Here is a 17,683-nt window from a genome sequence, read left to right as displayed (position 1 = left end):
GGAAGGAAGGAAGGAAGGAAGGGAGGAAGGAGGGAAGGGAGGAAGGGAGGAAGGGAGGAAGGGAGGAAGGAAGGAAGGAAGGAAGGAAGGAAGGAAGGAAGGAAGGAAGGAAGGAAGGAAGGAAGGAAGGAAGGAAGGAAGGAAGGAAGGAAGGAAGGAAGGAAAGGAAGGAAGGAAGATGGGAGAGGGAGAGGTAGAAAGAAAGCAACTTCAATTTGAAATGGAAGAAGTGATTTAAAAGAGAAATACCTTCTCCAAGTCGGCTGATGGGGTGGGGGGCTTCGAGAGCCACACAATATTTGCGAAAGAGCCATATCCGGCTCCTGAGCTGTAGTTTGGTCACCCCTGGTTTGAAGGACTCTTAGCTCCTTTTATCCTTTTGTGTAAAGATTCACTTCCTTGTCTGATGAACAGTGGAAGGCCATTGTTGTCATATATAACATTGGAAGATAACAAAAGAATCAATCTGCGATGGTATGGTTTGATTCCCCACTCCTCCACTTGCACTTGCTAGCATGGCCTTGGGTCAGCCATAGCTCTGGCAGAGGTTGTCCTTGAAAGGGCAGCTGCTGGGAGAGTCCTCTCAGCCCCACCCACCTCATGGGTGTCTGTTGTGGGGGAGGAAGATAAAGGAGATTGTGAGCCGCTCTGAGACTCTGTCCTTGAAAGGCAGCTGCTGTGAGAGCCCTCTCCAGCCCCACCCCACCTCACAGGGTGTCTGTTGTGGGGGAGGAAGGGAAAGGAGATTGTGAGCCGCTCTGAGACTCTTCGGAGTGGAGGGCGGGATATAAATCCAATATCTTCATCCACCTCACAGGGTGTCTGTTGTGGGGGAGGAAGGTAAAGGAGATTGTGAGCCGCTCTGAGACTCTTCGGAGCGGAGGGCGGGATATAAATCCAATATCATCATCATCATCTTCTTCTTCTTCCTGGGTTGAAGATCAACAAGCACCACAGTTCACCGAAGCTCTTTTGAGGGAAAACGCGAACTGTGGGGATCAACAGGGCCACAGGAATTCACCACCCATTCCAAGGAAACGTAGGGAACACACCGTTCCAAGTCAGATCTCTTGAGCCCCTACCTGCCAATCCCTCCTCTTCATCACGCCCCAGGAGAAACAACCCTTCCTCTTCTTCCAGCCAGGATATGAGGTCAGGTTTGGCCATCAGAGGTCCTGTTTATAAGAGGGGGGGGGGGGGGAAACACAAGATTAGATCTCTTCTGTGTGCCCATAAATTCCAAGCCAGACTGACTGTCCCTCCAGAAATGCACAACAGGCAAGCAATTGGAGTGGCATTGAGGACAGTACGGGGGTTTGAAGGAAGAGGATGCCCAGGAGATAGTGAGCTCAGCTCTTTATTCAGTGATTCAGCATAGTAAGGTTAAAAACAGAACTCCCAGGCCCTGCTTATATGCATGCAAATAACCCCACCCAAAACCCATTACACACAACAATAGGCTGTTAGCTGGCCCAATGATTCCTGATGGGCCCCTTTCTGAATCGTGGTAGCTATTGTTTGAAGGTCTCAAGCTCAGCCTAGTCTCTGCTGGCCTTCAGCCAAACTCCAGTCCCAACACATAACAGGGTTCATACGGCCATGCACACAAATACACCCAACACTGGCCCACTTGGGATCTCAGCCTCTGTAGGCACAGGTTGAGGGTGGGTGCAACATTTCCCCACCAAGCAGCGAGACCGTTCTTTTAAAAGCGTCGATTTCGTGGTGGCAAGGAAGACGGGGGGGATTTGAAAGGCCGCTGGCACTCAAAAGCGCTTTTAAAGTATCCATTTGGCTAATTCCGAATCCAACAATTCCTGAGCTCTTTGATGGGTTACGATGCTCACTTATGGCTGGTCTGCGAGAGAGTTCCATGCAGTCCCTGAAGAACGTGAGAAAAGGAAGGCTAGACGCAAGAGGGCAAGAGAGTGAAACACTGCATAGGGGAACCCTGGGGATCTGAGGAGGGGGAAGAGTTGTGTAGGAAAGATGACCAAAAAGGGGGCAGATAGGAGCCAGGGAGCCAGGGAATCTGGTGACGGATGCTGGGGTGCTACCCAGCAGAAACAAGGGGCAGAGTCAACAGCAATCGGGAGAAATATTATGGAGACTGTGGATCATCGCGAGGGAAAGTGGGAGAGATGAAGCCAGCAAGACAATGTAGATCATAGCTGCCAACTGAAGAGCGTGTCTGTCGAGCCAGTTTGGTGTAGTGGTGAAGTGTGCGGACTCTTATCTGGGAGAACCGGGTTTGATTCCCCACTCCTCCACTTGCACCTGCTGGCATGGCCTTGGGTCAGCCATAGCTCTGGCAGAGGTTGTCCTTGAAAGGGCAGCTGCTGTGAGAGCCCTCTCCAGCCCCACCCACCTCACAGGGTGTCTGTTGTGGGGGAGGAAGGGAAAGGAGATTGTGAGCTCCTCTGAGACTCTTCGGAGTGGAGGGCGGGATATAAATCCAATATCTTCATTTACCTCACAGGGTGTTTGTTGTGGGGGAGAGAAGGGAAAGGAGATTGTAAGCCGCTCTGAGACTCTTCGGAGTGGAGGGCGGGATATAAATCCAATATCTTCATCTACCTCACAGGGTGTCTGTTGTGGGGGAGGAAGGGAAAGGAGATTGTGAGCCGCTCTGAGACTCTTCGGAGTGGAGGGCGGATATAAATCCAATATCTTCATCTACCTCACAGGGTGTCTGTTGTGGGGGAGGAAGGTAAAGGAGATTGCGAGCCACTCTGAGACTCTTTGGAGTGGAGGGCGGGATATAAATCCAATATCATCTTCTTCTTCTTTAGGGTTGCCAGATCCCCCCACACCTCCAGCAGGGGACTGGGGGTTGGGATTGTCAGATTCAGGATGGGAAAATCCTGGGGTTTGGGTATGGAGCCTGGGGAGGACGAGGAGCTCAGTGGGGTGCAATGATAGACTCCAGCCTCCAAACCATCCTTTTCCACCAGGGGGACTCATCTCTGTAGTTTGGAGGTGAGCTCTCATCACAGGGGATCCCACCTGGAGGCTGGTATCCCTAGTCTCCTTAGGGGCACTAGCAGGTGATACGAAGAACCTGGCCTGAAATTTAAGGCTGAGTCCCAGACCTTAAATGCTTCATCCCCCACATCTCTTGTGGGGCGGGGTGTGTCTGTGTGTGTGTGTGTCCTGTGACATGGAATCAAATCACACTGTCTTCTCTGCTGGTTCCAGGATGCAAGGAACTTATGTCCTTTGCCCATACCTCTTTGGGACAATGCACACTGCGATCTGAGATTCACTCAAAAATTCAGGGCTTTTTTTTTTGTAGCAGGAACTCCTTTGCATATCAGGCCACACCCCCCTATGGATGGGGTATTCCTGGATGCCTCTCTGACTGTGGAGGCCCGGGTTACCACCACTGCCAGATCGGCCTTTCCCCATCTGAGGCGGGTCAGACAGTTGGTCCTGTATCTCGCCCCCCCACGACCTGACCACGGTGACTCATGCGACTGTCACTTCTAGGCTAGATTATTGTAACCCTCTCTATGTGGGGCTGCCCTTGACTCTCCTCTGGAAACTCCAGCTGGTGCAGAACGCTGCTGTACAGATGTTGACAAGGTTCCCTGTATGGGCTCAGATCCATCCTGCGCTGCGTGAACTGCGCCGGCTACCCATTGAGTACTGGATCCGGTTCAAGGTGTTGGTACTTACATTTAAAGCCTTATACAGCCAGCGGCCAGCATACCTTCGAGACTGCCTCTCCCTGTATGAGCCCCGTAGGTCCTTACGATCAGCGACCCAACAACTTTTGGTAATACCTGGCTCCGGAGACGTCCATCTGGCCTCAATGAGGGCCAGGGCCTTTTTAGCCCTGGCCCCTGCCTGGTGGAATGAGCTACCCTTAGAGATCTGGGCCCTGCGGGATCTGCTCCAGTTCCGCGGGGCCTGTAAAACAGAGCTCTTTCGCCAGGCTTTCAGCTTTCAGCTGAGGTGGTGGACGTCACTTGTTACCGGCCTCCCCGCTTCATTCCATCCCAGTGCTACAAGGTCTGCTGGAGCTGGACAACAGGTCACGTCTGTGAGGCAGAATCTGCCATTTTAGTCTCTTAGAAAAGGGCAACTAGAATGATTAAAGGGCTGGAGCACTTTCCCTATGAAGAAAGGTTGAAACACTTGGGGCTCTTTAGCTTGGAGAAACGTCGACTGCGGGGTGACATGATAGAGGTTTACAAGATAATGCATGGGATGGAGAAAGTAGAGAAAGAGGTACTTTTCTCCCTTTCTCACAATACAAGAACTCGTGGGCATTCGATGAAATTGCTGAGCAGACAGGTTAAAACAGATAAAAGGAAGTACTTCTTCACCCAAAGGGTGATTAACATGTGGAATTCACTGCCACAGGAGGTGGTGGCGGCCACAAGCATGGCCACCTTCAAGAGGGGGTTAGATAAAAATATGGAGCAGAGGTCCATCAGTGGCTATTAGCCACAGTGTGGATGTGTGTATGTGTGTGTATATATATAATTTTTTTGCCACTGTGTGACACAGAGTGTTGGACTGGATGGGCCATTGGCCTGATCTAACAATAGCTTCTCTTATGTTCTTAATTTTGGATTTTATATATTTTGAATTGGTTTTTTTTTTTTACTGCTTGATTGTTTTTATGATGTAACCCACCCTGAGCCTGTTCTACGGGAAGGGCGGGCTAAAAATCGAATCACATAAATAAATATAAATAAATAAACGTAGCCAATCCTCCAAGAGCTTGCAGGGCTCTTATTGCAGGGCCTACATCTGGGAGGTGGGCCTAGTATGCAAAGGAGTTCCTGCTGCAACCGCCCCCCTCCCCACACATTTAGTACTTGCTTACAGATCTCTTAGGAGCCTGAAGATATGTTTTTCCTCTTTATAACTAACTCAGGCAACAGAGCAGGTGGTTCACTTGAATGTATTAAGAAGATGTTTAAGCAAAGAACATCCCTTTGTGTCTTTAACAGTATTTGCCCCTTGTTGTCACAAACACCGACTGTTTCTTGTCACTGGAATCTGAAATAAACTTAGCAAATGAGGATACTTTGCTTTTAGGAGGAGCTTTCCTGCAAGGGGTAGCCAGAAAGCTCATTTTGCACTTTAAAGGGTTTTGGCAATTATTTCCTCCAAGTCTGTTCTTCTTCCTCTTCAGCTTTTATAAGCACCTCTTTTCTGCAACAGACACCCTGTAAGGTAAGTGGGGCTGAGAGAGCTCTCCCAGAAGCTGCCCTTTCAAGGACAGAGTGGCCTACAATCTCCTTTATCTTCCTCCCCCACAACAGACACCCTGTGAGGTAAGTGCAGCTGCGAGAGCTCTCCCAGAAGCTGCCCTTTCAAGGACAGAGCGGCCTACAATCTCCTTTATCTTCCTCCCCCGCAACAGACACCCCGTGAGGTAAGTGGGGCTGAGAGAGCTCTCCCAGAAGCTGCCCTTTCAAGGACAGAGTCTCAGAGCGGCCTACAATCTCCTTTATCTTCCTCCCCCACAACAGACACCCTGTGAGGTGGGTGGGGCTGAGAAGGACAACTCTCGCGAGAGCTATGGCTGACCCAAGGCCATTCCAGCAGCTGCAAGTGGAGGAGTGGGGAATCAAACCCGGTTCTCCCAGAAAAGAGTTCGCGCACTTCACCGCTACACCAAACTGGCTCTGAAAGCAAAGTGGTGGTGATAGGGAGACTCACATTCCTCACAGCAAGAAGGAGAAAAGGCGCCTCACCCAGAGAGGCCACGTTCCCGAAATTCTCCAGCATGACTTCCTTGTACAGAGCTCTCTGGGCTGGGCGCAGCAGGCTCCACTCCCCCGGGGTGAAGATCACGGCCACCTCTTGGAAGGACACCCCCGCCTGCAAGAAGGAGAAGGAAGCATTTCTTCGCAACACTGGAAACAGAGACGGTCCATTCCTAGAGGAAGAGCAGCACGAAGAGAAGAGAAGAGCCCCATGGGGAAATCTCTCCCCCAGCCCTCATTGGGACCATCTTGGAGCTAGAGTGGCTGTCCTCATTTGCAGTGGGCTAGCAGCCTTCTGGGGAAGAGGCCAGAGATGTCCGGATGGCAAAAGACTAAACAGGTTTCCCTGGGAAATTCAGTATCGTTACAGTGACGTTCGGAGTTGGGCCAAATCAAAAGTAACATTCTAATTCTCCTGTTTCTCAGTGGTAGAGCATCTGCTTGGGAAGCGTAATGTCCCAGGTTCAATCCCTGGCATCTCCAAAAAAGGGTCCAGGCAAATAGGTGTGGAAAACCTCAGCTTGAGACCCTGGAGAGCCACTGCCAGTCTGAGAAGACAAGACTGACTTTGATGGACCCAGGGTCTGATTCAGTATAAGGCAGCTTCATATGTTCATACGTACATAGAGGGTGACTGTTGTTCTACCTTCCCAGTGGAGAACACCAGAATCAATAGGAAGGAGCCCGATCCTCTGAGCATTACAACAGAGAAGGAAGCATCTCTAAAGTTTGCTGTATGTGTCCCCAGTTATCCCCCCCTGCCCCAATACCTGAGCTGGCTGCATGGCGGCCCTTTTCCCTTCAGCACACAGAGGAGATGGCGGAGGAGGCATCCAGGGTGTCTTTCCACCGACCTGGGAGGGGGGGGGGGAGAAAGAATGACGCTGGGAACCTGGTTTTGTTCCACGCACATTTTCTGCACCAGTTCCTGCAATGAGCCTCTCTCCAGGTTGCATTCAGGGGCACAAGTCAAGAGAACGGATTTGATCTATCAAGGCTCAGGAGCCTTTGGCCCCACTTCTCCCCACATTAGGGGAGGGATGGTGGCTCAGTGGTAGAGCATCTGCTTGGGAAGCAAAAGGTCCCAGGTTCAATCCCCCGCATCTCCAACTAAAAAGGGTCCAGGCAAACAGGCATGAAAAACCTAAGCTAGAGATGCTGGAGAGGCACTACCAGTCTAGCTAGAGGCTGTGGCTCAGTGGTAGAGCATCTGCTTGGGAAGCAGAAGGTCCCAAGTTCAATCCCCCGCATCTCCAACTAAAAAGGGTCCAGGCAAATAGGCATGAAAAACCTAAGCTAGAGACCCTGGAGAGGCACTACCAGTCTAGCTAGAGGCTGTGGCTCAGTGGTAGAGCATCTGCTTGGGAAGCAGAAGGTCCCAGGTTCAATCCCCCGCATCTCCAACTAAAAAGGGTCCAGGCAAACAAGCATGAAAAACCTAAGCTAGAGACCCTGGAGAGGCACTACCAGTCTAGCTAGAGGCTGTGGCTCAGTGGTAGAGCATCTGCTTGGGAAGCAGAAGGTCCCAGGTTCAATCCCCGGCATCTCCAACTAAAAAGGGTCCAGGCAAATAGGCATGAAAAACCTAAGCTAGAGACCCTGGAGAGGCACTACCAGTCTAGTTAGAGGCTGTGGCTCAGTGGTAGAGCATCTGCTTGGGAAGCAGAAGGTCCCAGGTTCAATCCCCGGCATCTCCAACTAAAAAGGGTCCAGGCAAATAGGCGTGAAAAGCCTCAGCTTGAGACCCGGAGAGCCGCTGCCAGTCTGAGCAGACAATACTGACTTTGATGGACCTGGGGTCTGATTCAGTATAAGGTAGCTTCATATGTTCATGTTCATCTCTCCCCACAACTGGCCATTCCGTGTCGGTGGAGAAGTCCCACCTTTCTATTCATCCATCCCCCTCCTCCCCTGGAAATCCTTCCTCACAAACTCTGCCAACCCCTTCCTGGGACAAGAGTCCCTTTCCCTCCGTTCTCCAGTGTAAGGGAAGACCACATCTTCCCTGTCTGCCCCCCCCCCCCCGCCCCTCATTTTTTAGGAGAACGTGATGGGAATCCAGTGGGAGAACCCTCAAGGAACAAGACGGAGAGCCTGACTCGTGGAGGCAGGGGAGAGACGCAAGCTTGGGATTCATTTCTCTCTGCACACAGAAAACTAGCCTCACAAGGAATTAGATTTTGAACTCTCTGCCCGCACTGGCCATTCCGCTTTTTGTAGCAGAGAGCTTTTAGAAGCCGGAAGCCTCCCAAAACCTATTCCTCTGCCTGCAGCCTCCATAGAAGCTGCCTGGAATCCATGCATGGACAAAACAGGAGAAAAAATAACGATGCATCACATAATCCTGTCTGCTCTATCAGTTTGTGTCTCTGCCATGGCGAGGGTGGGTGGGGGATGGAGGGTGAGACAGCAGGTTTCCCTGCATTTTGCCTGCCCCAAACTCTCTGCAGTTCTCTCCCTCCCCCCTCGAATAGTGGACTATTCCAGTGTTTTACAAACTTATCAGTTCTATATTATTAGATTTGTACAGCCAGAGAGACTTCTGGTTAGACTCATAAAGTTGGAAGGGACTTCCAGGGCCATCTAGTCCAACCCTTCACCCCCCCCCCCCCGCCACCAATACAGGAGATGGCTAAAAAAGCTCCAGGATCTAGGGTTGCCAATCCCCAGGTGGGGGCAGGGGATCCCCCGGGTTGGAGGCCCTCCCCCCGCTTCAGGGTCGTCAGAAAGCCGGGGGAGAGGAGGAAAATGTCTGCTGGGAACTCTGTTATTCCCTATGGAGATTTATTCCCATAGAAAATCATGGAGAATTGATCTGCAGGTATCTGGGGCTCTGGGGGGGGGGGGGCTGTTTTTTGGGGTAGAGGCACCAAATTTTCCGTATAGCATCTAGTGCCTCTCCCCAAAATACCCCCCAAGCTTCCTATGGAAGGAAGGCATTGAAAAGGTGTGCCGTCCCTTTAAATGTGATGGCCAGAACTCCCTTTGGAGTTCAATGAGGCTTGTCACAGTCTTGATCTTGGCTCCACCCCTAATGTCTCCTGGCTCCAGTCCAGCCCCAAAGACCCCAGATATTTCTTGCATTGGACTTGGCAACCCTACCAGGATTCCTGGTCAAAGCGGCAACCAGAATTTCCCTGGGAGTGTGAGGACAGGCCATGAGAAGAAGGAAACTTTTCTCCCCCATTCACGCCGGAATATGCTCTCCTGAATCATACAGGCACTTCGCGTATTCCTACACAAACAGAGGATTTAATTTCACATATGTTTGTGGCGGCCAAATTTGCAATCGCCTCGGTTTGGAAACAGCAAAATCCTCCATCAAGGCAGGCATGGTGGCTAAAGCTGTGGGACTACTTTGTCTTAGATAAACTCACTCATGATTTAGATCCTCGTAACACCTCCCAATCTGCTTCTCTGGACTTTGTGTGTAAATGGCGTCCCTTTATTGACAAGGTCTCAAAGGACAGCAAAAATCCTAATGACCCATATCATGCTATACTGATGTCATGTCAACTGTTGTTGTAACCTGTATTTTAATAACTAACTTTGTTTATATCCATCTTCCCGCTGTATATGGGTACATACTACACATCTGCCGATGCATTTTCATACTTGTATCTTGAACTTTATACTAATAAAGCTTTTTATTATTTAAAAAAAAAAAAAGAAGGAAACACTGACGCAGCTCTTCCTGCCCTGCACAAAGGCGGCCAGCGGCTCTCCCCCGGGGCAGGATCAGGGGGTCCCCAAGAGATTAGGAAGAAATAGGGGTGTGGGGGGGATGCACTTTCACCTCCTGCTACATCCCTCCTCCTTTCTCTCTGCTCTGGATCTTGCACTGCAGCCCCCAACCCACATTCCCCCCCCCCTCCTTACAAAGCCTCTTGGAACGCACCTGATGCCGCCCCCCAGTCATTCCAGAAGGACCCTGGAGCTTCAGAGGCGCTTTCTTGCAAGGAGCGAAAGAGGAAACAGCTCCACCCCCGCCCCTTTACAGCTCCCACCATGCGCCTCTCTAGCGCTGCGAATCTCTCGCTTTAACCCTTGGAGAGAGGGCTTCTTTTGCAAAAGAAACGAGGAAAACTGCTGGTAGGGGGATCAAAAGGCAAAGGTAGTCCCCTGTGCAAGCACCAGTCGTTTCCGACTCTGGGGTGACGTTGCTTTCACAGCGTTTTCACGTAGGGTTGCCAATCCCCAGGTGGGGGCAGGGGATCCCCCCCCCTCCATGTGGAGGCCCTCCCCCCACTTCTGGGTCCTCAGAAAGCGGGGGGGGGGGGGGAGGGGAGGGGGATGTCTGCTGGGAACTCTGTTATTCCCTATGGAGATTTATTCCCATAGAAAATCATGGAGAATTGATCTGCGGGTATCTGGGGCTCGGGGGGGTGGGGCTGTTTTTTGGGATAGAGGCACCAAATTTTCAGTATAGCATCTAGTGCCTCTCCTCAAAATACCCACCAAGTTTCAAAAAGATTGGACCAGGGGGTCCAATTGTATGAGCCCCAAAAGAAGGTGCCCTCATCCTTCATTACTTCCTATGGAAGGAAGGGATTGAAAAGGTGTGCTATCCCTTTAAATGTGATGGCCAGAACTCCCTTTGGAGTTCAATGATGCTTGTCACAGCCTTGATCTTGGCTCCACTCCTAATGTCTCCTGGCTCCACCCCCAAAGTCCCCAGATATCTCTTGAATTACACTTGGCAACCCTATTTTCACGGCAGATTTTTGACGGGGTGGTTTGCCATTGCCTTCCCCAGTCATCTCCACTTTCCTCCCCCCAACAAGCTGGGGACTCATTTTACCGACCTGGGAAGGATGGAAAGCTGAGTCAACCTCGAGCCGGCTACCTGGAAACCCCAGCTTCCGTTGAGATCGAACTCAGGTGGTGAGCAGACTGCAGTACTGCAGCTTTGCCACGCTGCGCCACGGAGCTCTTGCCCCGGGGTAGGTAGATAGTCGTGTCTAAGGTGGAAATGATTGCACCAAGTCCCCCCTCTGAAATTGGGACACTCCCCCCAAAAAAACGAAAAAGAAGAAGAAGGCACACCACGCTGGTGAATAATGCCACACACAAACACAAGACTCCAAAACAATGGGGGATTCTACATTCATGTTTAAACCAGATTTTCTATGAACTGAAGCTGGTTTCTATAAATCCGGATTATTTTTGTACCGTCTACACTGCTGGGCATGATCTGAACACGAGGGCTGAATTGATGCACTTTATCCACAGTCTTTCAAGGGACCTAAGAGAAAATGCTGGCAGAGTGCCTGAGAAATGGGCAAATAAATTAAATGAGTTATGCTATCCCTCAACAGGATGAATACTATATATATATATATTTTTAAGTATCTGATAGTAATCTGTTTTTTGCCTCTCTGTAAACAGATTTTGCCCTGGATAGGGTTGCCAAGTCCAATTCAAGAAATATCTGGGGACTTTGAGGGTGGAGCCAGGAGACTGGGGGCGGAGCCAGGAGCAAGGTTGTGACAAGCGTATCTAAACTCCAAAGGGAGTGCTGACCATCACATTTAAAGAGACTGCACACTTTTTAAATGCCTTCCCTCCATTGGAAATAATGAAGGGTAGGGGCACTTTCTTTGGGGGTTCATAGAATTTGATTCCAAGTCCACTCTTTTTGAAACTTAGAGGGTTTTTTGAGGAGAGATACCGGATGCTATGCTGAAAATTTGATGCCTCTCCCTCGAAAAACAGCCCCCTCCCAAGCCCAAGATACCCACAGATCAATTCTCTACTATAGCCTATCAGTCTCCATAGGGAATAATAGAGTACCTAGCAGACATTCCCCCCCACACACACACTTTCTGGTGACCCTGAAGTGGGGGGAGGGCCTCCAAACCGGGGGATCCCCTGCCCCCACCTGGGGATTGGCAACCCTAAATGAAAGACATTATATCAGGGGTGGCCAAACTCTGACTCGGGAGCCACCTACATCTCTTTTACAAATATTGTGTGGCTCTTGAAGCTCCCACTGCCCCATTGGCTGGCTTGGGGAAGCCATTTCTCTCTTTCAATCACTTCTCCAAGCCAAGCCAGCCAGCAGCTTGGAGAATCTGTTTAAAGTTGATTTCGTTCCACTTCTCCCTTCCTCCTCCTTCCCCTCATCTATATGCCTTCCTTCCTTCCTTGCAGCTCTCAGACATCCGACATTTATGTCTTGCGGCTCTCAAACATCAGACATTTATTCTATGCGCTTCTTACATTGAGCCAGTTGACCACCCCTGAATTATACTATCCCTCAACTGAGGGTCAGGATGATTTTTAAAAAAAATCTCTCTGATAGTAATGGATTTTTTTTATCAGCTTCCGGGTGTGCCCTGGAGTGACAGCTTGTCTCCAGATCACTCTCCTTGCAGAAAACGGATGCTTTAAGAACATGAGAAAATTAGAGAAGCCATGTTGGATCAGGCCAATGGACCACCCAGTCCGACACTCTGTGTCACACAGTGGCCAAAAAAAAACACCAGGCGCCATCAGGAGGTCCATCAGTGGGGCTAGGACATGAGAAGTCCTCACATTGTTGCCCCCCCCCCAAGCACCAAGAATACAGAGCATCACCACCCCCAAAATAATAGCCACTGATGGACCTCTGCTCCATATGTTGATCCAATCCCCTCTTGAAGCTGTGGCCAAGTGCAAAGTAATGCACATTGGGCCAAGAATCCCAGCTACAAATACAAGTTGATGGGGTGTGAACTGGCAGAGACTGACCAAGAGACAGATCTTGGGGTCGTGGTAGATGACTCACTGAAAATGTCAAGACAGTGTGCGATTGCAATAAAAAAGGCCAACGCCATACTGGGAATTATTAGGAAGGGAATTGAAAACAAATCAGCCAGTATCATAATGCCCCTGTATAAATCGATGGTGCAGTCTCATTTGGAATACTGTGTGCAGTTCTGGTCACCGCACCTCAAAAAGGATATTATAGCATTGGAAAAAGGCAAGAAAAGGGCAACTAGAATGATTCAAGGGTTGGAACACTTTCCCTATGAAGAAAGGTTAAAACGCTTGGGGCTCTTTAGCTTGGAGAAACGTCGACTGCGGGGTGACATGATAGGGGTTTATAAGATAATGCATGGGATGGAGAAAGTAGAGAAAGAAGTACTTTTCTCCCTTTCTCACAATACAAGAACTCGTGGGCATTCGATGAAATTGCTGAGCAGTCAGGTTAAAACAGATAGAAGGAAGTACTTCTTCACCGAAAGGGTGATTAACATGTGGAATTCACTGCCACAGGAGATGGTGGCGGCTACAAGCATAGACAGCTTCAAGAGGGGGTTAGATAAAAATATGGAGCAGAGGTCCATCAGTGGCTATTAGCCACAGTGTGTGTGTGTGTGTGTGTGTGTGTGTATACATATATATAATTTTTTTGGCCACTGTGTGACACAGAGTGTTGGACTGGATGGGCCATTGACCTGATCCAACATGGCTTCTCTTATGTTCTTATGTCTATGCTTGCAGCAGCTGCCACCTCCTGCAGCAATGAATTCCACGTGTTAATCACCCTTTGGGTGAAGAAGTACTTCCTTTAATCCATTCTAATCCGACTGCTCAGCAATTTCATTGAATGCCCACGAGTTTTCATATTGTGAGAAAGGGAGAAAAGAACTTCTTTCTCTACTTTCTCCATCCCATGCATAATCTTGTTAACCTCTATCATGTCACCCCGCAGCCGACGTTTCTCCAAGCTAAAGAGCCCCAAGCGTTTCAACCTTCCTTCATAGGGAAAGTGACTCATTGATCAGCTCCTATCTCATCAGCACTCTTTGACATGAAGTTTATGATATCAATACTCACAGCCTTGGGATCACGTGACCAAAGGACTGCTTCTCTTGGTAAGACCCCATGTGCCAGTTAAGATTATCCCTGAGAGACCTTTTATCAACTCCAGTTACTGGCTTGGTTCATTTGGTATCAATCAGAAGAAGAAGACTGCAGATTTATACCCTGCCCTTCTCTTTGAATCAGAGACTCAGAGCGGCTTACAATCTCCTATATCTTCTCTCCTCACAACAGACACCCTGTGAGGTGGGTGGGGCTGGAGAGGGCTCTCCCAGCAGCTGCCCTTTCAAGGACAACTCCTGCTATAGCTACGGCTAACCCAAGGCCATTCCAGCAGCTGCAAATGGAGGAGTAGGGGATCAAACCCGGTTCTCCCAGATAAGAGTCTGTGCACTTAACCACTACACCAAACTGACACTATGAAGGTTAAATGCTACTTATTGAATTGTCCTCCAGTTTCAGTGATACCTATGAGATCCTCAGAAAAGCTTTAGAAGGGAACGATTTCATGGGATTTTTGTTCTTAGTTTTTAGAAGAAGATGATATTGGATTTATATCCCACCCTTCACTCTGAATCTCAGAGTTTCAGAGTGGCTCACAATCTCCTTTTACCTTACTCTCCCACAACAGACACCCTGTGAGGTAGGTGGAGCTGAGAGAGCTCTTACACCAGCTGCCTGTTCAAGGACAACTCCTGCGAGAGCTCTGGCTGACCCAAGGCCATTCCAGCAGCTGCAACTGAAGGAGTGGGGAATCAAACCTGGTTTGAATTCCAGTTTGGTGTAGTGCTTTAAGTGTGTGGACTCTTATCTGGGAGAACCGGGTTTGATTCCCCACTCCTCCACTTGCAGCTGCTGGAATGGCCTTGGGTCAGCCAGAGCTCTCGCAGCTTCTGTGGAAGCTCTCTCAGCTCCACCTACCTCACAGGGTGTCTGTTGTGGGGGGAGAAGATATAGGAGATTGTAAGCTGCTCTGAGTCTCTGATTCAGGGAGAAGGGCAGGATATAAATCTGCAATTCTTCTTCTTCTTCTTCTCCTGCCAAATAAGAGTCCATGCACTTAACCACGACACCAAACTGCCTCAGTGGCTATTAGCATATTGTTGGAACTCTCTGTCTGGGGTAGAAATAGGGATACCAAGTCCAATTCATGAAATATCTGGGGACTTTGGGGGCGGAGCCAGGAGACTTGGGGGTGGAGTCAGGAGCAAGGGTGTGACAAGCAGAATTGCATTCCAAAGGGAGTTCTGGCCATCACATGTCAAGGGACCGCACACCTTTGAAATGCCTTCCTTCCATAGGAAATAATGAAGGAGAGGGGCACCTTCTTTGGGGGCTCATAGAATTGGACCCCCTGGTCCAATCTTTTTGAAACTTAGGGAGTATATTGGAGAGAGCCACTGGATGCTATACTGAAAATCTGGTGCCTCTACCTCAAAAAACAGCCCCCCCCAGAGCCCCAGATACCCGCGGATCAATTCTCCATGAATTTCTATGGGAATAAATCTCCATAGGGAATAACAGAGTTCCCAGCAGACATTTCCCTCCCCTCCCCTTCGCTTTCTGCTGACCCTGAAGCGGGGGGAGGGTCTCCAAACCGGGGGATCTCCTGCCCCCACCTGGGGATTGGCAACCCTAGGTAGAAACAGGGCTGACCCTGCCGCTCAGCAAACTAGGCGATTGCCTAGGGCGCAGGCCTTCTGGGGAGCACCAATTTGGGTGCCCTTCATGTGACTCAGAGATGTTATCAGTGTGGGGGAGGTGGCGTCAGAAATTAGCCTCGCCTAGGGTGCCAGACAGCCTACGGCCAACCCTGATCAGAAACGAGGCTTTCCCGCAAGCGCTCTTGTTCCCTGGATCTTTGCACCTGAATCGCTTGCAAAGACGTTCCGAAAGGCCGGTCGATCAGTTTTGTTTTTAAGGGACATTTGCAAATCGCTGATGTTCTGTGTTCTAACGCCAGCCGGGATAAATTGCTGATCTGCTGCTCTTCGCGCACCGTTCGAGCCCCGTTCAGGGGCTCTTCGCGCACCGTTCAGGAGATCCCCCGGTTCCTTTTCAAGCATTCAGACAATTCAAACCGTTCAGTGTGCAACTGTATAATCAGCTGTCTTTCTAGCATGCAGATTCTCCTAGAGTTTGGAGGCAGCCTTCTTTTCTCCCTCCCACGCAGACCTGTTCCTTGCCGCTCCGCAGCCAGTGGCGTAAATAAAAATCTTGCCTTTTGGCGTTTATTGATTTTGTATCAAAGTTACTCCCACGTTTACATTTTTTTGCCCAGCTGTATAGGAAGTGTAGTTTCCCACCCGTGTCGTTTGACGATTTGACCCACACAAACACACACTATTGTATTTATATTAAATAATATTAACATCTCTGATCATAGTCATATTAAAATAAAATTGTGTCTCTATTATAGACGACGTGCAATTTATTTAATATCACTGTGATTCAATGTTAATATTATTTTAATATTCATCATATTCCTCATGTAAATATTATTTAATATTCATCATATTCTTACACGTACAGGGAAATGCTGATCGCTAGTTTGGGGTCAAGAAGCAATTTTCTCCAGGCCAGTTTGACTAGTTTGGATGTTTTGTGCCAGCTTCTGGGCATGGAACAAAGGTGACTGAGATGTGTGGGGTGTAGGCTTCTCAACCCTCCCGCCCTGGCGGGGGACCCCCGAATTTTCAGCCTCCTCCCCCGCTCTTAAAAATTCTGGGGGCGGGGGGGGGGGGGGAGAGAGAGAACATACCTGTAGGCATCATGTTGTTTTACAGCTTGGGATCCGTTTTTAAAATGTGTCCCTTTAAGGCTGCACAGGAAACAGGAACGGCCCCTCCCTTTCTTTTCCTGTGCAGCTTGCTTTCGTTTTCACAGAGAGCAAATTCTTCTGGAAGAAGACCAAGTACCCTAAGTATTTGTGTGTGTGTGTGTGAGAGAGAGAGAGGGAGGGGGGATTCCCTGGTATGGAGGCCCCCCCCCTTTAGAAAGCATGGGGAGGGGAGGGAAATGTCTACTAGGCACTCATTATTCTCTATGGAGAACGATTCCCATAGAGAATAATAGGGAATTGATCCATGGGTATTGGGGGCTCTGGGGGGGCTATTTTTTGAGGTAGTGGCACCAGATTTTTAGTATAGCAGCTAGTGCCTCTCCCCAAAATACCCCCCAAGTTTCAAAAATATTGGACCAGAGGGTCCAATTCTATGAGCCCCAAAAGATGGTGCCCCTTTCCTATGGAAGAAAGGCATTTAAAAAGGCGTGCTGTCCCTTTAAATGTGATGGCCAGAACTCCCTTGGAGTTCAATTATGCTTGTCACATTCTTGTTCCTGGCTCCACCCCCAATGTCTCCTGGCTCCACCCCCAAAGTCTCCTAGCTCCGCCCCCAAAGTCCCCAGATTTTTCTTTAATTGGACTTGGCAACCCTAGTGGGGTGAGATATTTGCGAATTTCCTGCATTGTGCAGGGGGTTGGACTAGATGACCCTGGTGGTCCATTCGAACTCTATGATTCTATGATTCAATCTATCCATCAATCAATCAATCACACCTTTATCGGCATAATGAAAAGAGATATACAGCGACTTGTCAGCCAAGCGACAATCAAAGCATAAAAGGCTAAACGAAGATTAAGATCACAATAAAACCTGCTTAGAATAATTTTTGACAATTTCAGCCACGAATCTGGCAACAGCTTTTGTGATATCGATTATGTTTGTCATTTTGTAGAAAATGGCAATCGATCCTATTTTCTTGAATGCAGGACAGTAAGGAAAGACTATCTAACAGAACCTTCCGGCGATTAGTATACCGTTGGCAGTTCAATAAAATATGCTGGATGGATTCATGTATGGACTGCCCAAATATAAACTTTGAACAGGAGACTAAGTACCTTTCAGCATCCTGAGACGTCAACTGTATACCGATGGTTTTACGATACAAAATTAAAATTTCCACTCACACGACATCAAATTTGCAGAGATCTTGCAAGCTTCGTAAACTCGCCGCCCATTTTAACAGCCGGAGAGCAGTCTCAAAAATTAGCATGCAAGACTCCTCAGAACCATTCGAACAAAGTAGGAGCCAAGGAGCACCGTTAAGACCAACAAAGTTTTATTCAGAACATAGATCCAAGGAGG

At 49.2% G+C, this 17,683-nt stretch overlaps 1 pseudogene; it reads right to left on the bottom strand.

Annotated features, from left to right (window-relative positions):
* Positions 1-9,696, bottom strand: part of LOC132584189 (zinc finger protein 420-like) — a 122,447-nt pseudogene extending 112,751 nt beyond the window's left edge.
* Positions 9,697-17,683: the final 7,987 nt, after the last annotated feature.

This window comes from Heteronotia binoei, chromosome 1 (genome assembly GCF_032191835.1).
Source record: "Heteronotia binoei isolate CCM8104 ecotype False Entrance Well chromosome 1, APGP_CSIRO_Hbin_v1, whole genome shotgun sequence".
In the NCBI taxonomy this organism is placed as follows: domain Eukaryota; kingdom Metazoa; phylum Chordata; class Lepidosauria; order Squamata; family Gekkonidae; genus Heteronotia; species Heteronotia binoei.
The sequence above is the reverse complement of the archived record's forward strand: the minus strand, read 5'-3'. Positions and strand labels throughout refer to the sequence as shown.